At 43.5% G+C, this 24,753-nt stretch overlaps 1 long non-coding RNA gene across 1 annotated transcript in view; it reads left to right on the top strand.

Annotated features, from left to right (window-relative positions):
- Nucleotides 1-24,753, top strand: part of LOC134758244 (uncharacterized) — a 92,116-nt gene that overhangs the window by 66,141 nt on the left and 1,222 nt on the right. The gene's annotated exons all lie outside the window — the stretch shown is intronic.

Below are 24,753 nucleotides of genomic sequence, written 5' to 3'. Positions count from 1 at the left end.
CATAAATGTCTTCTTTTGAGAAGTGTCTGCTCATATCCTTCACCCACTTTTTGATGGGGTTGTTTTTTTCTTGTAAATTTGTTTAAGTTATTTGTAGATTCTGGATATTAGCTGTTTGTCAGATGGATAGATGGCAAAAATTTTCTCCCATTCTGTACGTTACCTGTTCACTCTGATGGTAGTTTCTTTTGCTGTGCAGAAGCTCTTTAGTTTTATTAGATCCCATTTGTCAATTTTGGCTTTTGTTGCTATTGCTTTTGGTGTTTTAGACATGAAGTCCTTGACCATGCCTATGTCCTGAATGGTATTGCCTAGGTTTTCTTCTAGGGTTTTTATGATTTTAGGTCCAGCATTTAAGTCTTTAATCCATCCTGACTTAATTTTTGTATAAGGTGTAAGGAAGGGATCCAGTTTCAGCTTTCTACATATGGCCAGCCAGTTTCCCCAGCACCATTTATTAAATAGGGAATCCTTTCCCCATTTCTTGTTTTTGTCAGCCAAATCATCCCTTAATTCTTGGTCTCAACAGATCTAACTTGGCAAACTATCCATCGGGAATGCATTCATTCACTTATGCAGTCAGTCACTTGTTCAGCAGGTATTTATTGAATATCTACTGTGCGTCAGGCACCGTCTAGGTTCTGGAGGCACAATTGTCTGCTTTTCTGAGACAATGACAGAAATGTTCTGGGAGTGTACGTTTAAAAATGTATAATAACACGTAGAAGAGATTCTATTTTTATGTTGGGGAGGATTCCAGATTAAAGTATTGTTCCTAATTCTTTACCCTTGCCTGCATTTATACCTTTGTCATGGCTTCATCATGGCTTTGGGCTTGATTATGTGACTTGCTACGGCCAGTGACACGTGGGCAGAAGCGAGAGGAGGCCAGTTCTGAGCCTAGGACTTCGGAAGCATCACATATTTCCACTTGTCTTCTTGCACCTTTACCATGGCAATGAGAACGTGCCCTGGCTTGCCCACTGCTCTAAGGAGTGGAGCCACCCGGGCCTGCAGTGGCACCGCAGCCACCACGTCCTGAAGCAGAGCCACCCAGCCTTTCAGCAGAACCCCAGTCAACCCATGGACCTGTGAGCAGTCATAAGTGATTAGCCACAAGTTTTGGAGTGGTTTATTATTCAGCAATATCAAACGTTTACAGAAATTGGTACCACAGCAAAATCCTAAAATATGTGGTATTGGTTTTGGGCCTAGGAGGCAGATAGAGGCTGAAGAAAGGAAACAGTTATAGGAGGCTGGAAAATTGTGACCTATGTTATGTAGTGACAAAATATCTGGTAAAATTGTCACCTGAGCTAACCTGAAAGATAGAAAATGTGCCTAATGAACCTATGAACTTGGGCAAGAAGATTGCCAGGCAGAAGGTTACAATTGGAAGACTTCATCACATATGATATAGTATAGCTTAGAGGAGAACTGGTTAGCTTGCAAGCAGAATTTAGAGGGAATATACAGAGTCCAAACTAGCTGGGTTGGAAAATAGAACTGTTTTTTATCCCCAGCCCTTCGAGCCAGTAAAAGACTCCCAAATAAAATACAGTGCGGAGACAAAGATCAAGTCAAGGTGTGGCCATTAAGATACAGCTTGGAAACAACCAACCCAGGGCAGTGCCAGTTAAGACAAGTCCCCAGGTTAAAGACCAGACTCCAGGAGAAATAAGATAGTACCCTGTCATTTCTCAAACTTTTGCGTGCTTCAGAATCATCCAGAGGCTTGGTAACACAGACACCCAAGCACCACCTCCAGAGATTCCGATTCCACAGTTACAGGAAAAGGCCCAAGAGCTTGTACTTTGAACTGGCTCCCAGGTGATACTGATGTTACGTCTTTGAGTAGCCCTGGTCTAGGAAAGCCTTCCAGCTGTGCAACCAGGTACCTAGAAAACTTAAAGGCATAGTCCCACGACAACCTGTTATACCCCAATTAATAGCAACTATGGAGTGACAGACACACAGAGAGGTATATCCCAAAAGAATTTTGACACATGGGTGGACTAGAATAAAATACGTTAAAACTCATGACGGCATCAGGAAAAATAGCTAATGCCTACCCGGCTTAACACCTAGGTGACTATGGCTCACGTTTACCTATGTAACAAATCTGCACATCCTGCACATGTACCCCGGAACTTAAAATAAAATAAAGACAAAAAAAAACTCATAAAGGATTTTCCCCAAATTTTATTCCTTCTGTTTTCTTGTTTGTGCTGAGAAATTGTGTCCTTATATGTAAGTAAATGAAAATGGAAGGAATTTGGTCTCGTCTACATCACTCAGTTCTTTGAACCTCTTCTCAGGAAAATGCTAACATCACACAATAAGCATTTATCATCTTTAATTTTAAAAGTTCCATCAATTTAAAACTCAAATAAATCCTATTACAATTTTTTAAAATACGAACAATTAGAAACCATCAGACTTGCATAAAGGTTGAACTCAGACATAATAATCATTCACTTTCTCAATGTACAAGTCTTTGAAAAAGACTTTCTCAAAAGTTATGCATTAACCACTAAATACACAAATTATATTTTCACTGAAAAACACCCTGTTTAATCTGCCATCCTCACAAAGATTTGGGGAAATTAAAATATCAATTTCAATACACTACTACCAAGCTAATGTTTGTTATACATTAGTTTATATATATTTTGGTCCAAATCTTGAATTACTTATCCGTAAAACTATCTATAAGGAAATATGTATGGGATACATTCCTATTCAATCTTTTTGACCACGTCTTCAAAATTGTTTTTCTAGATAGTCATTAGGAAAAATTTGTTCCTTTAGCTCGCCTTTCTAGGGCAACAAAAAAAAACGTGTTTTCTTGCCACTTTTAAAATTCCTTGTTTTTAATTTGTAAAACTCAGAGAGTTTTTTCGAAAGTATTATTGACAAAAATACTTCTGGCCTTGAATATAAAGGACTGTGGCTCTTTGAAATGTAAAAAGACCTCTGAGCCCCCAGCTTTTTCCAGGCTGAAAGCATTCTGAGAAACTTACTCAGATGAAAAAAAGGGCATTTTTCTAAAGCCCCTTTCAGAAGTGGTGGTCAAGGCAGATGATATAAATGGAAGAACAACCATCCTTCCATTTCTATTTATACTGGGGTTAAGTATTGTCCCCAATTCTGTATCCCTACTGTGTCATGGCCTCATCATGAGTATCCCTTGGCTTTAGGTTTGGCCATGTGACTTGCTGTGACCAGTGGCATGTGAAAAGAAATAGGAGAATTTGAGATGGAAGTTTTTATTTTGGTTATTTCCTTCCTGTTCTGCCTCTGAGTGTTGGGTATTTAAGGTGCAAACGACTTGCCATTTTAGTCTACAGGTCTCCATGACATCCTGCAGATCCAATCAAGCCCTTTGGGACCCTGGGATGGGGGTAAGGACATTTGCATGTTAGAGGAAAGTTATGATCAAAGTAGTGCACTGTGGTGGATTGACTTGTTGGTCTTAATTCTTCTCTCGTCCCCATCATGCATCCACATCCTTGCTATGGCCTCATACTGCCCCTTGAATTTGGAGTTGGCCCTGTGACTTACTGTAACTAATTGCAGGTATGTTTCAGTGGGTCCAGACTTTAAGAAATGTCATGTTTCCACTCACCCTGTCATGCCTCTGCCTTTGTCGTGAGAACATATGATGGCAGATAGGCTTAAAGAAGGTTGGAGGCCTATGGAACAGAGTCACCTAGCAGACCCAGCAGACCCAGGAGACCCACAAGCCCAAAGCTGGGCCAACCAGCGCAACCCTGCCTAATCAGCTGAACTCCACGTGACCCACAGATATATGATTGCTATTTTCAGCTACCAAGTTTTGAAGTCATCTATTACACAGCAAAGGCTATCTAACACAATGGGGGAGAGAGCTTTCCTGCAGAAAGCATCAGCTAAGCCGTTAAAACTGGAGCAGAAGTGGCACCTAAGCAAATGAAAAGATGTTCAATGGCATATGTCATTAGGGAACTGAAAAATTAAAACAACAAGGAGACACCACTGCACACTGTTATAAATAAAGTTTTGGTGCTGCATTAGAAATAGCACTCAAAGGCCCCGTGCAGTGGCTCACGCCTGTAATCCCAGCACTTTGGGAGGCCAAGGCGGGTGGATCAAGACGTCAGGAGATCGAGACCATCCTGGCTAACACAGTGAAACCCCGTCTCTACTAAAAATACAAAAAATTAGCCGGGCGTGGTGGCAGGCACCTGTAGGCCCAGCTACTTAGAAGGCTGAGGCAGGAGAATGGCATGAATCCTGGAGGCAGAGCTTGCAGTGAGCCGAGATCGTGCCACTGCACTCCAGCCTGGGCGACAGAGCGAGACTCCATCTCAAAAAGAAAGAAAAGAAAAGAAAAGAAAAAATAGAAATAGCACTCAAATATAAAATTTTCTTTTTAATTCTCAGCAAGGCAATGTACTTCTATAGAAGGGTGTGCCCTTTCAGATACAGCAAGGGTGAGCATGCACTTGGACAAGGGAGGGGAAGGGGTTCTTATCCCTGACTCACATGGCCCCTGCTGCTGTGTCATTCCCCTATTGGCTAGGGTTAGACCGCACAGACAAACTAATTCCAATTGGCTGATTTAAAGAGAGTGATGGGGTGAGTGGTTTGGCAGGAAAACTGGTTATGGCAGAGCAAGAAATTGGAATGAGTCAGGGTGGAGTAGGTAATCGAAAAAGGTTGCTTTACGAGGAAGTTAAGTTTAAAAGTAGAAGGCAAAGAATTGAACATACTGACAAATTTTTTGGAAGAGAAATTTAGAACTCATATCTAACAATTTATCTTCTTGCATTTCATTATAGCGCTTTCTCTTCAAACTTCTTTAACATGTCTTGGCTTAGTTGTTCTGCTTGATTTTCCAAAAGAAGAAGCTTCTCTGGATAAGGTGGAGGATAGTTAAGGGAGGTTTTAGTAAGTGCCGTTTTTATGAGCCTTTGCACCAACCCACAGATGCATGGTGTGACACAGCACCCGACAAGAATAAGTACACCCATTATGGCTGCGAGGGAAGCAAGAATTGAGGCTATTATTCTTTTCCATCACCAAACCACTTTTCTAGCCATCCTGTAAAGGGGTCATTTTCCCCTGAGTTGTTGGCTAACTCATTGGACAGAGCAGTCAGACCTTGCAATGCCTTTGTTATACTTCCATCAGGGGCAGTGTTGTTTGGGATGAAGGTACAACGTTGAGTTTTAATCACGATGCAAACTCCTCCTCTTTCTGCTAATATCATGTCTAAGGCTATCCTATTTTCCCAAGCCATCTGGCTAGTAGCCCTAATTGCTCAGCTATTCCTTTAACAGCATCTCTAGTGTAGTTAATAAATCGCTGTTGTTGTAGTAGATGTAGTTTATCCAATATACATTTTTATTAATTGTCACCCACCAAAATATTGACTCAAATCCTGCAGCTATATGATTTCGGGCTTTAAATTGATCTGGTATTCCCCATGGAACTCCAATTGCATTTAAATAGACGTGAGAGTCGAAAGACACATGAGGGGCTTCTTTCGCTTTATGATGTCTTATTTTTCCTTCCTCTGGTTGATGAAATGCCAGGGTGAAAGGGATAGCCAACTGGACTAAAGCACAAGTGCCACTCCAGTTATTGGCCAGAGTGTCCAGTAAAGGTCCACCACAATACCACCGCACCTCCACTCAGGGATGAACAAGGGCTGACTGATTGATAAGCTGTTGAAAATTCTTAAGCTCACTGCATCCCTTCAGGTCTCCAAGGAACGCTAAGTTTTCTCCCTGTTGTGGGAGACATGAAGTGAACTTAGTGTTGGGAGATAGAAGCTGGATGGCCCTCAGGGGCTGACCCGCAGGGTGCTGGACTTTGGGATATAGCAGAGAGAGAGAGTGGCACAACTTGTTACTCCAGGCTGTAGAATCCTGGAAAAGAGCTACCATGCAGCCCATGCCCGGTCTACTGGAGGACCACCCTAGTGGAAAGAGGACAATCTGGGCCTCTGGACTGCCGTGTGCACAAGCATAACAATTGCTTTTAACGTGTAGATGGAATATTTGATCCATTTCAACCAGGCATTTGCATCTTGCTATCCTGTCTTAATTGCCAAAGTTTGTTTTAAGTCTTTAACTTCTACAATAGCTATTTTGGTCTTGTCGTTAGATGGAGGAGGAGCAATTGTTTCATTGTGAGAGGTTTTGGAAGAAGGCTTAGAGGAAGGTGCAGGTGGCAGGGGATCAAAGAAATGCATTTCAAAGAATCCAATAGGTTCTGTCCCTGAAACCTCAGCTCTCATACCATAAAACCGGCTTAAAGAAGGGAACTGGCTTAGAAAAGGGGAAGAACTTTGAGGGTTTGAGATAATAACCTGCAAAGGATTGCACTGGTTTAGCTGACAGTTGGCAGAGGGGTGGCGGTGGTGGGGGCTGTCCGTCTAGTAAAATGAATGTATGGTTTTAGGAAATTACAAAAATCAGTTGGAGTAGTCCATCCTTGCTCTTTAGTGGTCACAGAACATTGGACCGACTGTGGCACAAAAGCTCTACATCAGGGGGCAAGACTCCTGGTTGACACTGGGGTTTTATCAAAATCTCCCCAGATTAAATGGTCCCAATTCACTAACGCCCAGTCTGAGGAGAGTCAGGAGGGACAAAGGTACTTTTCTGAAGTAGAGAGCTGTCTTTGACTTGACAAGTCCCCACAGGGTATAACAAGGCAAGCATCAAATGCAATAGTTTGAGGTGAAATTGACTTGGTTATGTTAATAGTGAGATGGTCAGCCATAGAGTGAGGAAAGAAGAAGGAGTAACAGAATAGATGAGAGTTAAATTTTTCTTAGCTTTAGTTTGGTAGACTTTTCCCTGGGACTATGGCCCACGTCTCTGGAGGGGGCTGCACTTTCTTGACTCGGGTGTGATGAGTCCATCCCCTTTCCGGTGTACGAACAGCAGTCTCGGTGGTTAGCAACACAAGGTAGGGTCCTTCTCAGGCTGGCTTAAGTTTTCCTTCTTTCCACCCTTTGATGAGAATGTGATCCTCAGGCTGGTGCTGGTTTACCAGAAGTTCTAGGGATGGTACCCGTGCTTAAAAGGCTTTTAGTTTTGAGGGAAAGGAAAGTGGAAGATAAACCAGCTATATAATTTCTAAGAAATTGATCTTTTGTTTTAAATGTGGGGACATCAGCAGTGGATTTTATAGTCGTTGGTGCCTTCTTACTGAGAAATTTCCTTTAGCACCTATTTTTACTAGTTTTTAGACCAAAGAAAGCCAAACACCATTTTATATTTGACAATGCATCCTGTATTATTTTATACCAGATAGGCTAAATTTCACCTTTATATTAGTGTTATTAATAACTTAATTTTAATAAAACCTTGTAGACATATTTATCCAATTTTTAATGTCTGACCATAAAGTAAGATTTTTGTAGACTCTTTTTAACCTTTTATAATTTTTGTTAAAGAGCAGGTTAGAGAAAAACCTGTTGTGCTTTTATTTTAATGTCCAGTTCACAGAAAAACTGGATACCCCTTTAACTTTAGCCAATATGTTTACACTCAGAATTTCCTTTACAATTAACGTTTCAAAACTTGCTTAAACCTTTAAAACAAAATATTTTTTAACCTTTTAATGTAGGTAAAAATCCACATTCTTATGCCTCTTTATAACCCTTTTACCAAAGGGATATTTTACTTTCCTTACACACCTTGCACATGAACTGTTTCTTCAATAGTTTTACATTCAGGAGGCCTAATTACTTTTACATTATACAATATTTCTTGCATAAATTCCCTTTTATAACATTTTTTTTTCTCATGACTTTCACAGACACTTCTTCGACATGTCTCAACTTTCTGATTTGTTGCAAACATCCCTTTCTTTAAACAAACAGTTAATTTATTTTAGGACAAGAATTTACCATGTAACATTCCTTTTTACATAAATTCTCCACCCCCCCAACCCCCGCTGGCCTTTTTTTTTCCCAAAGATGATAACACTCTTTTCCAAAGTGAACTTCCTTCATGTCTGTGGAGTAGACTGTCTAAGGCCACAAGATTAGAAGTTAGGATAATACATGTTACACTGTTAACTTTCAGCAAACTTTTGTTGAAAACCTTGTAAGTTTGAGATTTCAATTATTCTTTGCTATTAATAAGACCTTGTTCAATCCATATTTACTTAGAATTGGTATAGATGGCTCCTTCCTGATTCTGTAAGTACTTTAAGGCTTGGCTGAGTGCAAACAGCTCACATATTTGAGCAGACCAATTATTAGGCAATTTTCCTAACTCTGCTTCTACAAGAGTTTCCTTATCACTTACCGAATACCCAATGTGTCTTTTTTCCCTCAATCACCCAGGAGGAACCATCTATCGTCCTGTCCTGAAGGGAGTTCCTCCTAGATCTGATCAGACTTTTGTATGGTAATTAAGATTTAGATCCTGATTTAGATTAAGATTTAGGAAACCTGATGGGTTAAGGGAATTTTCAGTGGTTAATGTCAAATCATCTTTTTCTAACAGAATAGCCTCATACTTTAAGGTTCTTGAGTCAGGAAGCTACCTTTTTGCTTTTTTGTTTGTTTGTTTGTTTGTTTTGTTTTGTTTTGACTTAGAATAGTTCTGACCTGAGGAGGTGTGCTCACAATGAGGGTTCCTCTAAAAGTTATTGTTCTACTTTCTTCTGTTAGCAAAGCAGTTGCTGCTACAGATTGAATGCATTGGGCCATCCACGGGTTTACTGGGTTAAGGATTTTTGATTTGGAAAGCTACAGGTTGTCAGTGGCCTCAGTGCTTTTGGGCTACACCCTTGTTTACACTGACAACAAGGTGGTTTTGGAGAGTTATAAGGTCACGGAGAAGACCTTCAATTATTAATTATGGTTTAAATTTACCCCGGCTTTTAAAAGAATACGATACACTCTTCTCTTTACTACTTCTCTCTCTCTCTCTTTGACTCTCTCTGTCTCTGTCTTTCTCTCTCTCTGACTCCCTCTTTGTCTCTTTCTTTCTCTCTCTGCCTCTCTCTTTCTCTCTCTCTTTGACTCTGTCTCTTTGTTTCTCTTTCTCTCTAACTTCCTCTCTCAGTTTCTCTTTCCTCTTTGCTGGTCTTTCCCTGCCTCTGCCAGCTGCTTATGCTGTTGTTCTCCCCTCTCCTTCCCCTTTCCCTAGGGGAGGGACCGGTGGAAGTGGAGCTACTCTTTCTTCCCTTGAGAAGAAAGGAAAGGGAGTTCTGAATATCCTTCTTACTACCAGAGGTTTCTGTGAGGTTCAACCCCCTGAAATTTGTGGAAGGCTCAACCCCTTAAACCAGGGATGGCTCGCCTTGCCTGCCCCGGAAGGCTCAATCCCTCAAACTGAGAGGTGACAACGTGCTAGTAGCCCTCGCTCGCTCTCGGCGCCTCCTAGGCCTCGGTGTCTGCTCTGGCCGCGCTCCAGGAGCCCCTCATCCCACCGCTGCACTGTGGGGGCCCCTCTCTCGGGCTGGCTGAGGCCAGAGTCAGCTCCTTCTGCTCGCGGGGAGGTGTGGAGGGAGAGGCACCGGGAGCCGGGGCTGCACACGGCCCTTGTGGGCCAGCGCAGGTTCCGGGTGGGCACGGGCTAAGTGGGCCCCGCAGTCTGTGCGGCCGGTGGGCGGCTGCTGGGCTTGATCTGGGGACGAGCTCCCTCTGGGCTGCAGGAGTGCCCAGGCTAGGTGCCACAAAGTACCCCAGCGAGTGCCATTGAGAGGTGAAGCCGGCTGGACTTCTGGGTCAGGTGGGGACTTGGAGAACTTTTCTGTCTAGCTAAAGGATTGTAAATGCAACAATCAGCACTCTGCCTCTAGCTAAAGGTTTGTAAACGCACCAATCGGCGCTCTGTGTCTAGCTAATCTGGTGGGGACTTGGAGAACTTGTCCAGCTAAAGGATTGTAAATGCACCAATCAGCACTCTGTGTCTAGCTAAAGGTTTGTAAACGCACCAATCAGCACTCTGTCAAAACGGACCAATCAGCTCTCTGTAAAACGGACCAATCAGCTCTCTGTAAAACGGACCAATCAGCTCTCAGTAAAATGGACCAATCAGCAGGATGTGGGTGGGGCCAGATAAGGGTTATTCCCACCTGAGCCAGCAGTGGCAACCCGCTCGGGTCCTCTTCTGTGCTGTGGAAGCTTTGTTCTTTCGCTCTTCGAAATAAATCTTGCTGCTATTCACTCTTCGGGTCTGCGCCGCCTTTAAGAGCTGTAACACTCACTGCGAAGGTCTGCAGCTTCACTCCTGAAGCCAGCAAGACCACGAACCCACCGGGAGGAATGAACAACTCCAGACAGGAGGAATGAACAACTCCAGACACACCATCTTTAAGAACTGTAACACACACTGCGAGGGTCCATGGCTTCATTCTTGAAGTCAGTGACACCAAGAACCCACCAATTCCAGACACAAAACCAGGGGGTGACTTGCCTTGCTGCTCTGGAAGGTTGACCTGTTTCCTCCCTTTCCCCCTCTGAAGGTCGCTTGTACATTTCCTACTTGTGTTGTCCTCTCTGGCTGCTCTCCCAAGGGAGAATTAGGCCCCTCTTAGTGTTGGCATGCCAGTATAAATCCAATGGCAGGATCTGCCCTAAGCCATATGAGGTAGCTATGGAACCACAGAGATGACTCACTCACTCCGTCCAGCAGTAGGACTTGTCACCATCCACACAAACAACACTGCAAGTAGGGTTGTTTGTGATCTTTCACACACGCACATTTTTAGCCCTCCAGAATTTGACCACCAAGGAAGTACTTTACCGGCTCCCACAGCTTCTCCTTCCTTGGTCTGTGCAGAGTCGTCGTGGTAGTATGTGAGGATCCTTTAAGGTAGGTTGCTGGCAAGTTTCTTTCCACGTTGCTGAGAGCTCGGGTTATTCCTCGCACTGCGTGGTTCCTGATTTCTCCCCGCTGAGACCGCCACAGGGGGGCGGGGCACGCCGCCTCACTAGAGAGAACCAGAGACCGCCCCCAGAGGGGAATGTAATCCCCAGCGAGCCCTCAAATTGTTATAAATAAAGTTTTGGTGCCACAAAAGAAATAGCACTTGACTATAACATTTTCTTTTTCATTCCCAGCAAGGCAAGGTACTTCTATAGAAGGGTGCTTCCTTACAGAAGGAGCAACGGTGAGCCCACACTTGGACAAGGGAGGGGAAGGGGTTCTTATCCCTGACTTACATGGCCCCTGCTGCTGTCATTCCCCTATTGGCTAGGGTTAGACCACACAGGCTAAACTAATTCTGATTGACTAATTTAAAGAGAGTGACGCAGTGAGTGGTTTGTCGGGAAAAATGGTTATGGCAGAGCAGGAAATCAGAATGTGTCAGGGTGTAAAATGAGCAGGTCATCAGAATGAGTGAGGGTGGAGTAGGTAATCTGAATGAGTCAGGATGGAGCATGTAATCGGAATGAGTCAGGGTGGAGCAGGTAATTGAAAAAGGTTGCTTTACAAGGAAGTTAAGTTTAAAAGTAGAAGGAAAAGAATTGAACATATTGACATACTGATTCTTTGAAGAGAAATTTAGGACTCATATATAACAACACCCATTAGAATGGCCAAAATCCAAGACCCAGCACCAAATGCTGGTGAGGATATGGAGCTACGGGATCTCTCACACATTGCTGGTGGGAATGCAAAATGGTACAGCACTTTGGAAGTCAGACAATTTCTTGCAAAGCTGAACACGGTCTTACCATACATTCTAGCAATCATACTCCTTGGTATTTCTCCAAATGGGTTGAAAACTTAACAATCCCCCAAAAAACCCTCACACAAATGTTTATTGCAGCTGTATCCATAATTGCTCAAACTTGGAAGCAACGAAGATGTCCTTCAATAGGAGAATGGATAAACAAACTGAAGTGCATCCATACCATGGAATATTATTGGCAATAAAAAAAGAGTTTTCAAGCCATGGAAAGATATGCATGCATATTGCTAAAAGAAAGAAGCCAGTCTGAAAAAAGACACATACTGTATGACTGCAACTATATGACACTCTGGAAAAGGCAAAACTATGAAGACTGTTTAAAAAAAAAATCAGTGGTTGCCACAGGTTTAAGGGGAGGGAAGGATAGAGAAACAGGTTAAACACAGGGGATTTTTAGGGCAGTGAAACTATTCTTTAAGATGCTATAATGGTGGATACTTGACATTATGCATTTGTTAAAACCACAGAACTATACAACATAAAAGGTGAGCCCTAATGTAAATTATGGACTTTGGTTAATAAGAACGTATATTGATTCATCAATAGTAACAAAGGTACTAAGGGAGGAGACCACCCCTCATATTGTCTTATGCCCAATTTCTGCCTCCAAAGAAAGAAAAAGTAAAAACTAAAAGGCAGAAGTGAAATCCACAAGCAGACAGCCTGGCACCACACCCTGGTCCTGGTAGTTAAAGATTGACCCCTGACCTAATCGGTTATGTTATCTATAGATTACAGACATTGTATAGAAAAGCACTGTGAAAATCCCTATCCTGTTTTGTTCCGATCTAATTGCCAGTGCATGCAGCCCCCAGTCACATACCCCCTGCTTGCTCAATTGATCACGACCCTCTCACGCGCACCCCCTTAGAGTTATGAGCCCTTAAAAGGGACAGGAATTGCTCTCTTGGGGAGCTCGGCTCTTGAGACAGGAGTCTTGCCGATGCCCCCGGCCGAATAAACCCCTTCCTTCTTTAACTTGGTGTCTGAGGAGTTTTGTCTGCAGCTCGTCCTGCTACAGTACCACCACACTAATATGTTAATAACAAGTGCAACAACTGTGGAGGGGGTATAAAGGAAGAACATGAGAACTCTATACTTCCTGCTTGATTTTTCTATAAACCTAAAGTTGCTAGAAAAAATAAAGTTGCTAGAAAAAATAGTCTATTTAAAAACTAAAAAAAAAAAAAAAAAAAAAAAAAGGGAGGAAACCTATGCAGTCTTAAAATAAAAACCAAACAAAACAAAAGGTGGGGGAGCAGAATTTAGCCAGCTGGGGAAAAGACATGGAGAGTAAGGCACAATGGAATAAAAAAAAAATTGCAGGCAGAGGGCGTGGCTAAGCAGGGGCTAAGGTGAGTGATAAGAGAGAGGTTCATGTTCCCAGCATTGTATGGAGTGCAAAGGAATTGCGGGGTGGATAGAGATGCGGCTCACAGGACATTGGACACCATGCTGGGGAGTACTAATTTTATCCTGGGAGCAATGGGAAGTCACTCAAGGGTTGTAAGAAGGGAGTGACCTGGAGATTTTTGCTTTAGAAAGAGCATTCTTGTCACATTATGGAGAATCTTTAGGAGAGAAAACAAGCCTGAAGGCAGGGAAGCCTTTAAGAGGCTACTGCAATAGTTCAAGTGCAAGGGGGTGATTGCTGTGCTAGTTATTCATTTGAGCCTCCAGACCCACTCTGCTGTCTCTACCCTACTCTGTGCAGAGAAACTGTTGTGATCAAGTTTGAGCAATTATGGATAAAACTGCTAGAAACATTCCTCTGAGGATTTTTGTGTGGATGTAAGTTTTCAACCCATTGGAGAAATATCAAGGAGTATGATTGCTGGAATGTATGATAAGATCACGTTCAGCTTTGTGAAAAACAATCTGTCTTCCAAAGCGCTTTACCTTTTGCATTCCCACCAGCAACGAATGAGAGATCCTATTGCTCCACACCCTCACCAGCATTTGGTGCTTAGTGCAGGAGAGAGGAGCCTGAGGACTGCATCTCCTGGGCTCCCTTGCCCTTTGGTGTCAGTTGGGTTTGGCCAGTAGGAGGTACCGACAAGACTAGAAGACAGGAGGAGGAAGGGTTGGTGTTTTTATCCCTTCACCCCAACTTCGGTGCTACACAGGCCACAGCCTCTTCCACATGCTCTCTTTGACCATGGCAACCACTGGGTGATCACAGCCCATAGCCTCTTCCATTGGCTCTCACTGGGTCTTGGGAACACAGTATCCTCCCACTGCCCCAGCCCTAGGAGTAGTAAGGGCATCACTCTTCTTGTCACCCAGGTGCCCCACTGCTCCTTGCTTTTCCATTCACCTCGGCTATGCTTCTCAAATAGTCTCCTCATTAAAGTCTCTTCACTTCACCCATCTGGGGTGCATGTAGTTTTCTACGAGGCCTAATAGATACGGTTGTTATAGGAGTTATTAAGAAATTATTTTAGGCAGATAGAGAGGAAAAGGGGTCCTTGGGAAGTTTTTGTTTCTTTTAAAGCAGCTCCAGAAATGCTTCTTGTCTAGCAGGAAAGCCCCAGCTCTTACAGCCGGGCTGGCAAGTTTTGATATGCAAATGCAGGCCATTAGAAACTGGGTCCACCCAAACATGGCGATTCCCACCCTTGTCCTCTTGCCCTTGCCCCCACATGTGCCTGGCAACATGACCACCCCCACATATCTCCACGTGTGTAGAACATCATGGCGCCCTGCATTTGCGTATTAAAAGGCTAGGGTGGGAGGGCCAGTTTTTCCATAGGCTACGTGAATGACATGCCTCGTCAAACCAATCCCCTGAGCCCTACGCAAGTCAGACACCATCTCCTCCAGCCTACTCATATAAGCAGCCACTTTTCTGCGGCACATGGGGTTTCCTCTCTTGGCTTGGAGGCCCCCTCCAGTCTCTGTATGGGGGAGCTTCTTCCTTCTTTCTTACCTATTAAACTCTCCGCTCCTTAAAACCACTCTATATGTGTCCGTGTTGTTTTATCTAAGTCAGCATGAGACTAAGGACCCTGGTGCTCCTCCAGTCACTGAAGCCATATCACTGTTGTCTTAACATAAGCGGTGGTAGGAACAGATGCAGGAGACACCTGGAGAGATACTGCTCTTAGGCAATGAACTTGAGAATGACAACGGGGCTTGGACAGAGCAGGGATGAGGGAGAGAAGTACAGGCAGAAGAAGTTGTGAGTGATTATTGGGTTTTCAGCCTAGTCCCCTGGGTCGATGGTGATGCCATTTACTACCATTATCTTGCAGCTGCTTCTAGATGCTGGTAGGTTTAGGACAAACCACAATTATGGTGACTATAACTTGAATATTAGTAAAAATCATTTTTTTCTGGCATGTTACTTGTAAAAAACATACAGTTCAATGATTCACTTCAGAGTCAATAACTCTCTAGGCCTATTTAAAAGGTTTTCAAAAACATCTGTCCTCGATTAAACAACAGATACCACTTACAGACCATGTCTGTTTTCAAGGGTTTCAGAGCAGTAATTAATCAAGCAAATGAAAAAGCACAGGCCTCATCTTTTTATCCAATTAGGAGAAATCTCTGTGAGTCTCGATCACCAAACTGTTTGGTTTTGTTGAAATGCATTGTGATGAGTGACTGCTTTTATATCTTAGAAAATATCAATATTTACTTTAAACTTACAGTTTAACTAAAGGAAAACAAAATTGATGAGTTAACTGTCACAGAATACATGGAGGCTGCTGTTGGGTTCCTACCACACAGCCCCATGAATGGGAAAAGGGGCATATGACGCTTTATACTCTCCCCAGCTGGGAGACATTTCTGGCTTCCTCTTCGTGTTTTTGATTTTTTGTGTCCCATCCATTGTCCACATGGGATGGGCTTGTTTCCAACTCCATACCTTTGCCCGTAGACACTAGACAATCTTCTTTCCTTCCTATCCCATATGGGTTCTTCTCTGCCTTAAAAATATGCCAATTAGACTGGGCACGGTGGCTCACACCTGTAATCCCAGAACTTTGGGAGGCCGAGGTAAGGCAAGCGGATCGCTTGAGGTCAGGAGTTAGAGACCAGCCTGGTCAACATGGTGAAATCCCACCTCCACTAAAACTATGAAAATTAGCCGGGCATGGTGGCAGGTACCTGTAATCCCAGCAACTCAGGAGGCTGAGGCATGAGAATCACTTGAACCCAGCAAGCGGAGGTTGCAGTGAACCAAGATTGTGCCACTGCACTCCAGCCTGGGCAACAGAGCAAGACTCCAACTCAAAAAAAAAAAAAAAAAAAACCAAGTAGGCCAGGCATGGTGGCTCACCTGTGTAATCCCAGCACTTTGGGAGACAAAGGCGGACAGATCGCTTGAGTCTAGGAGTTCAAGACCAGCCTGGGCAACATGACGAAAACCGGTCTCTACAAAAACAAAAACAAAAAAAGCCAGGTGTGGTGGTGCATGCCTGTACTGCCAACTACTTGAGAGGCTGAGGTGGGAGTTTGAGGTTGCAGTGAGCTATGATCGCACCACTGCACTCTAGTCGGGAGCTGGCCTCTTCTCCCAAGTGAGCCAATCAAATTAAATACTCTTCTTTTTAACACCCAAGGAGGGGCACGTACAGTGGAGTTCTGGTCTGGGTGGGTAGAGGGAGGGCTTTCTGATGAGAGGAAAAATGCTAGGTTTGAGTCTGAGGGTGTGCTGGTGGCAGTGGGAGTGATGGGAGGGAAGATGTGGCACCAGGCTTGAGGGACATCCAGGCCAGGACTGGACTGCACTGAGTGCCAGGGCAACAGCTTTGGATGTATGCAACTTATTCCCAAATAGTTCAGAAAAATTTACATATATAAATATATGTATGTATGTGTACATACATACATACATATATGTGTACATAAAAAGAGGAGAGAGAAATCTGAGCCCAGGATGTCAAGGCTGCAGTGAGCTATGATTGTGCCACTGCACTCCAGCGTGGGTGACAGAGTGAGACCCCACCTCAAAAAAAAAAAAAAACACGTCAAGTACAGTTCCAGGAAAACCCTGCCAGATTGCTACTACTTGAGTTTTCTTCCTTTGCTCAGCACCAGAAGAACCATTCTCATACTTAATTTGAACTACCAGGATCTTCAAGTATTTAAATCGTTATATTCTAACAAAGTCAGCTGTAGGCTAATTGTTGCCCTATTTTCCAGCTGATTTCCACAAGACAGCAAAGATTCACTGAGGTTCAGGCCTGGAAGAGATGGCAGAGGCAATGGAGTCTAAGTGGCTTTGCCAATGAAAAGACTGCCAGGTACGGTGGCTCACACCTGTAATCCCAGCGCTTTGGGAGGCCGAGGTGGGTGGATCGCTTGAGGTCAGGAGTTTGAGATCAGCCTGGCCAACATGGTGAAACCCCCTCTATACTAAAAATACAAGAATTAGCCAGGCGTGGTGGCACGCGCCTGCAATCCCAGCTACTTGGGAGACTGAGGCAGGAGGAACGCTTGAACCCGGGAGGCAGAGGTTGCAGTGAGCCGAGATCGCGCCACTGAACTCCAGCCTGGGTGACAGAGTGTGACTCTGTCTCAAAAAAAAAAAAAAAAAAAAAAAAGACCAAGGAGCTCAATGTTTGGTGGAGCCAGAAGGAGGACTCACCCTTCTGACTCTTGGTTCAAAGCTCTTTCCATCTGTATGAGAAGTTGCCTGAGTCTGTACTTTTGGTTTCTAGTCCACTTCCTCCTTAGCAGAACAGATCCATCCTAGAGAAATTTTAGGGAGCAAAATGGAGTAAAAAAAAAAAAATACCATGCCTGCTTGAAATAAAGTTGCACTATAGTTTGCACTAGATAGAATAAAAATATTGAAAGAGGCAACTAATCTAAAAAAAAAAACCCATACAAACAAAATCCACTTCCTTTCATATCATTAAAAACAGAACATTCTTACTGCGAAGTACAGAGAAGAAAATTAAATTAACCCATAATCGCATCACCCACAGACTTGTTAGCATTTTACTTTATTTCCTCAAAGGATTTTTTTTTAAATCCATGCATGACCAAAAAATGTAACTTTATATATATATATAGGAAAAAAGTAACATCTCAATTTTGGAAATCCCTAACATATTAAAAATATTACTGTACTATACTCAAAAAGTTATAAAATAGAGGGATGGAAAAGAAAAGATAATATCTCACAGTTTCAGGGATGAGATGTAGGTACATCGGTTTTCTGCAAAGGAAGGAAGGATTAAGAGAAGAGGCTTGCTAACGTGTGGGGACTCATATGGGATTCTGGAAAGGTGTCCTTTCAGTATGGGGTGGTCGCTCTGGTGTTCCAGGAGCACATGGCTGTGTCTGGTCATTGAACGTTCCCAGGGCTTGTGGGTCATTTGGACAGCAGCCAGTGACAGCAGCCAGCAGATGGGCAGCTAATAGCCTTCCTTCTCCAGTGGCCCAGTGCCAGGGGACCATTACCCACACCTGAGTCTCCCCCCAGCTGGAGAGAAGGCAGGTCATCCCATTGTACCGTGGACTTCAGTTTGGGTCAGAGACAAGGACAGGCTCAACAGAAGGTCAAAGTGAGCACTGACTTGGCTAAGAGGTTCTCTGTGTTCTCATCTGTAAAAACATGACTCAAGAAAGGAATTGCTAAGCCAATCACCCAGAACACTAAAAATAGAATTCTCTACTGAGTCCTAAGCCAGAGCCAGGTCCTGGGCAAGTATGCTTTATATCCAAAACACAGTGTCCCTAGGCTGAGGGAAGTGATGGATCCCATTAACACAGATTTCAGTGCGTTGGGGATCATGGGCTTATACAGCAGTTGAGCTCCTCCCCGCTCCCGGTGACCCCAGGGATAGGAGTAGGGGGCTCACCCGTGTCAGGAACAGTTCCAGTTTCCCTGATGAGGAGGAAATATGGCGTCATGGCTAAAAGTAGCGACTCTGGCATCTGACTGTCTGGATTCAAATCCCAGCTCTACTCTCTGTAGCATCAGGAGAAGTTCCTTAATTTCTCTTTGCTTCTATTTCCCATCTGTAGAATGGGGATAATAAAAGTACTAGTGGTAATTGTCACAGGGTTGTTGTGACCATTAAAAATGATAATGTGTATAAAGTGTTTGGCAAAGTACCTGGAGCTAAATGCTCTATAATTTCTAGCTATTACAGTAATTAAGGGTCACCGCCACCCACATACCATCCATGCTCCTCTCCTCTCAGCATGTGCATGTACACACACACACACACACACACACACTAATGTCCCCAAATCCCATGAGAAGGCTGATCGCCAGGCACAGCCATCTCCCACAGAGCACTGTGGGATCCAGGGCACAAACTATAGCACTAGGGGAAAAGAGGCCCTCCCGGGCCTCAACTGCTGTTCTGGTACCTAGAGTCTCACAAAACCCTCCACACACATAGGAACTTCAGGGTTTGCGCTCAGTCTCTCTCTTCTCTTTCATTTCTACTGAATCTCAACTGAGTCCTTCTTTCATGTGACACCTCTGAGCGGCTCTCATGGCTCCTCGGTGTGAATTAGAAAAGATACTCATACCACCCAAGCAAATGCAACCCTGTGGCCAGATGTCAGCCCACTTGTCCCTTTGGCCAGGCCCTCTTGTACTGTGAACACCTGGACCTTGTGGCCTGAATGGCCGAATGGAGCCCACGACATGGCCTGTCCTTCATTTCTCTTCTTTTCCTCTCCCCTTCATCAGCACCCTACCCAGAACAACTTCTCCCTTCTCCCTGAGCCCCCTCCTGAAACAACATCAACAAAAAGCCTTAATGTGTATCAGCTCATGCAAATAGATATTTGGGTGGAGTAGGGAATATCATCCGTCTACACATGAGAATTATCTAGAATGTCAGTTAGGGACCAGCCAGAATACCCTACTAATACATGATTATCTTATTTAATCCATCAGGCACCCTCATGAGTAACTTTTATTATCTTCCATTTTAGAGATGGGGAAACTAAAGGCCAGAGAGGTTAAGTGACCTACCCAATGTCACACAGTATAAGTAATGGGGAACATCAAACCCAGGTATGTTTTACTGTAAAATCTACCCTCATAACCACTAGTAGGTTCATCATAGCTAATATGATCCAAACTTCCCAACGGTTAAAACAAGAGCAACTCAAAGCAATCAAATATTAAGATGTAATCAGATATTATCAAAGCAGTTATACAAAGAATACTGTGAAGTAAATAAAAAATGAATCAATATATTTATCAAAAGTGATCAAAGTATAATTATGATGGGTAATCAAATCACTCAAGTATTAATGTGCATTAGCATTTTCAACATCTAATTATAGAGCATATAATCAAAATATAATGGTGACAAGGGTAATAACAGTCACTCTTTAAAATTGCTCATCTAAAAATTCAACATTCTTATCCAACTGGAGACAAATCCAAACTCTAATGAATCTGATGGGCATCACTCAGAATCCTTCCCTGGTCCCACGAGGACCCCTCTAATTAGAGTGCTCATATCATTTATCCTTTACATTTTGAAACTGAAAGAGGACTCTATTAATAATTACATCAGATCAGTCGGTCCAGGCAGACACAAACATATGAACACCTTACCTGTAATAAGCTCTGTTCCCAAAATTTAAAAAAATTGAACCCAAATTTTAAAAAAGAATTATTAAGTCCATATTTTGTGTGGAACCGATGCTAGATATTAGAAATACAATTGGCAGCAAAATATCATTTCAGGCTTCATATTTTCTGTTAGGAAACACAGACAAGTAGATCTTAGAAGTTAAGCTACAATGCAATAAACTTCACAAAACAGAATGCTATGGAAGCACATAGAGAGAATTGTTGCAGTTATCTATTGCTACACAAAATACCATCCCAAAACATAGTGGCTTAAAGCAATAACAATTTTATTATATCTCGTAAATGTTGTGGGTCACAAATTCAGGCATGGTTCAGCTGGGTGATTTTTGTGTTAACTGTGGCATCAATGGGGGTCACTCAGTGTCATCCATTTTGTGGGTGGGCTGGTCTGGAGAGTACAAGATAACCCAGTTACATGTCTTGCTCCCTGGCAGAGATGGCTGGAATGCTGGATCTAATTGGAATTGTCCCCTAGAGCGCTTACATATGGCCTCTCTACCATGGTGGCCTTGGGTATTTGGATTTCTTACACAGCAGCTCAGGGCTCCAAAAGTGAGCATTCCAGCAAATAAGGTGGAAGCTGCATGACCTTTGATGACCTGGCTTTGGAAGTCACACCATTTCACTTCCACCATACTTTATTGGTTGAAGTAGTCATGAGTACACATCAAGGAGACGTGACATAGTTTCTACCTCTTTGGAGTGAGTGTCAAATAACTTGCAGCCCAATTTAAAAATTGCCTCAAGAACCAAAGCCAGATTTTGAGGATAGAGGCAAGATTCTATAGCTGAAGGATGACTAGGAATTAGCTCACAGAGAGAGAGGAAAAGGATAGGTGGAGTTTTGCAAAGGTCCCCAAGATGAAAGAAGGCATGGATTGTTTAGGAAAGTGAAAGTGGTGAAGCAGGGCGTGTAAGGAGAAGGGAGAAAGAATTTGCACTGAACTAATGCGTGAGATGATGATACCGAATTCAAAATCTGGCGATGTTTGAGTTTAGGATCTGGCACATAAAAGATGTTCAATAAATGAGAATGAATGAAGAAATGAATGAAAGAATAAACAAAGTGAAAAGAGAAGGTGGTTTAACATAATGCTTTCAGACTTATTATTATTTTTTTTTTTTTGGAGATGGAGTCTCACTCTGCACTCATCACCCCGGCTGTAGTGCAGTGGTGTGATCTTGGCTCACTGCAATCTCCGCCTCCCGGGTTCAAGCGATTCTCTTGCCTCAGCCTCCCGAGTAGCTGGGATTACAGGTACCCGCCATCATGCCCGGCTAATTTTTTTGTGTTTTTAGTAGAGACGGGGTTTTGCCATGTTATCCAGGCTGGTCTCGAACTCCTGACATCAATAGATCCACCCGCTTCGGCCTCCCAAAGTGCTGGGATTACAGGCGTGAGCCACTCTGCCTGGCCTGGACTTTCTTTAACAGAAACCTTAGGAAGAAATACCTGTTGTATTTTTTATGTGTATAGTTGTGATATAGTACATCACAGCCTAATACACAAAAGCACATACACACATTTATATGTGTTAAAGTTTCAAGAAACAATATTAACCTGTATTATGGGTAATACACTGTGACATCCAATCTGTTCCCTTCAATTCTATTTCATTATTTTCCAAATGCGGGTCATAATCCACGGAATTGGTTCAAGGCTCACCAAGGCTTTGAGACCAGTGAAAGACACTCGTCTAAAAGAAAGAGAAAAGCTTAGAGACATGAGGGTCAAGTCAAGTCCTGATTCCATTCATTGTGATTTGAGCAAGACACACTTACCTACTTAGTTCCATAATATGTATTTCACAAAGTTGTTTTGAGATAAACAAAAGGTGCAAAAATGTCACTGAAATCTACAGAGCATAAAGTATAAAAGTGTCCTTTATTTTCTATCTTTTTTTAATATCCTACAAATCTGACTTTCTGCGAGCGTCATGATTTTCAAGCAGGGGATGGGGCTGGGGGTCTCCAGGAACTGGATGGGAGGAGAGTAGACAGCCAGTTATTCTCTTCACCTGTCAGGTCAATTCCCCACCCTTCTCTTCCTCTCCCCTTCTCTGTGGATTGCATCACCCAGCCTGTCTGGTCTTTGGCTTCCATTTTTATTTGACCACTGGGTGGCACTGGCGGGAAATCAAAGGACAGGAAGAAAAAGACATTGGAGTGCTGAGCCCTCTGTTTTCTCCCAGCCTGGCCACATCTTGGCAGTGGCTGCATTCTAATATGACCACAGCTCCTGCCCTCCCAATTCTGTAACATCATCCCCCATCTCATCTTCTTCAGGCCTAGGGAAGCAGTAGCCCCACTGTGGCTAAACCTGGAGAGCTTCATACCCCCACTCCTCTCAGTAAATAACCTCGTCACTAAACCCTTTTCCATTAGACCTCTGAGAGTGCCAGGTGTCCCCTGTGTGGTCTGACTGACCCAAGAGGTCACGTGAAAATGGGCCTAGGACCCTTTGTATTTGTGGACATGGGAACCAAGGGAGAGAATCAAAAGGCTGGAGTGACATCATTGTTGGGCATCCTAGACCTTCAAAACGTGTTTATCCTTCAGGTCATCCTATACTGACTATGATGTCAAAGCCAAAGGTTAAGTCCTGCTTCTCTCAAAACTCCTAAATATCTCCCACCTCTGAACTATTACCTAAAATTCCTTTAACCAAAGACCAAGTGTTTAATGGGGTAAACAGACATTAAAAACTTTAAAATATGAACTTCTTCCAGAGGAAACCCATTGAAGTGAACATGTTCTGGTTTCAGCTGGGGTTAAACCTCTCGTCTCGGTGCTTTTGCTCCCTGAATGATCATGACCTTGAGAAGGATGCGTGTGTGTGTGTGTGTTGGGGTAGGGGGGGTGGGTGCTGTGGGGCAGGGGATAATAAGGGTGCTGTGGGGCGGGTGCTGTGATGTTGTGATATAATAAGAAATATATATATATTGGTCTTTCTCTCTTTCCTGGCACACAGCTCCTAAAACCCTTGGAATCTGGGAAGAAATAAGGGTTTATTTGTGTGCTAAGGAGAAGACTGATGGCTGGGAGCTCCTGGATTCCTTCGGGATGGGGGCTGGTTGGATAGGAACCAACCATGTGATTAGAGGGCTGGAACTTTCAACCCCATCCGCAGACCTCGGAGGAGGAGAGAGTAGCTAAAGGTTGAGATGATCACCAATGGCCAGTGATTTAACCAATCATGTCTAAGTGATGAAGCCTCTATAAAAACCCAAAAGGACAGGATTCTGAGAAATTACAGGTTGCTGAACATGTGGAGGTGGTGGAGGGTGGTGCATCCAGAGAGGGCATGGGAGAGCTGTGCCCCTACCCCTATAACTTGTCCCATTCATCTCTTCCATCTGGCTGGTCCTGAGATGTATCTGTTGGGGCTTACAAAACAATACCCCAAAGTATGGTGTTTTGGCATGCTGAGTGCTTTGAACTACAGGAGAATCTCTCTGACCTCCTGATCCCCTGCCTCTCACCCCTCCTTCCCTCCCGAGGCCCTCTTGAAGCACAGGGAGGTGTTTTCTCTGCAATTTTACGTCTCTGACTAAGGGAAGTTCCTTTGGAATGAATGTGGTTTCCATGAACCTCCTCCCTGATATCTACATTAACCAGAGAAGATTAATTCACACAGCAGGAGACTAGAGGACTCAACTCCCAGGACACCACGCTTGGATAGAATTTTCACCTGTTCTTCTGAGGGCAGCTACCTGAGAGATTTTATCTGCACAATGAGACAATCTTTATTCACAATGCAGTCTCTCCCCTCACCGTCCGATAGTTTTTCACCACCACCCTCCAGGAACCTCCAAGCTTCGATTTCTTTCTGTAGTTCAAACTGTTATTTAAGCTTCAAGTATCTTGCCCTTTTTTGAATCTCATACTTTGAGATTCTCCCATGCATATGCATGTTATAAATTTGCGTGCTTTTCTCCTGTTCATTTGTCTATTGTCAGTTGATTTTCATAGATTCAACGTATCAAACCTTCAGAGAATAGAGGAAAATTTAAAACTCCCCTAAATGTCCTTTTATAATAAATGGGTAATACTAAGTCAATCACTTTCCTGACTTCTGTGAGCAGTGGTAGCAAATGATTAAAACTTAGGAGGGGGTCATGGGGATCCCTGATTTATAGCAAGTATGCCAGAAACACAGGTAACAGTCCAGGCACCATGGCTCACGTCTGTAATCCCAGCACTTTGGGAGGCTGAGGCGGGTGATTCACGAGGTCAGGAGTTTGAGACCAGCCTGGCCAAGAGACCAGCCTGGCCAATATGGTGAAACCCTGTCTCTACTAAAAATACAAAAATTAGCCTGGTGTGGTGGAGTGTGCCTGTAATCCCAGCTACTCGGGAGGCTGAGGAAGGAGAACTGCTTGAACCAGGAAGGTGGAGGTTACAGTGAGCCGAGATTGTGCCATTGCACTCCAGCCTGGGCAACAGAGTGA

Source organism: Gorilla gorilla, chromosome 3, assembly GCF_029281585.2.
Source record: "Gorilla gorilla gorilla isolate KB3781 chromosome 3, NHGRI_mGorGor1-v2.1_pri, whole genome shotgun sequence".
In the NCBI taxonomy this organism is placed as follows: Eukaryota; Metazoa; Chordata; class Mammalia; order Primates; family Hominidae; genus Gorilla; species Gorilla gorilla.
The sequence above is the reverse complement of the archived record's forward strand: the minus strand, read 5'-3'. Positions and strand labels throughout refer to the sequence as shown.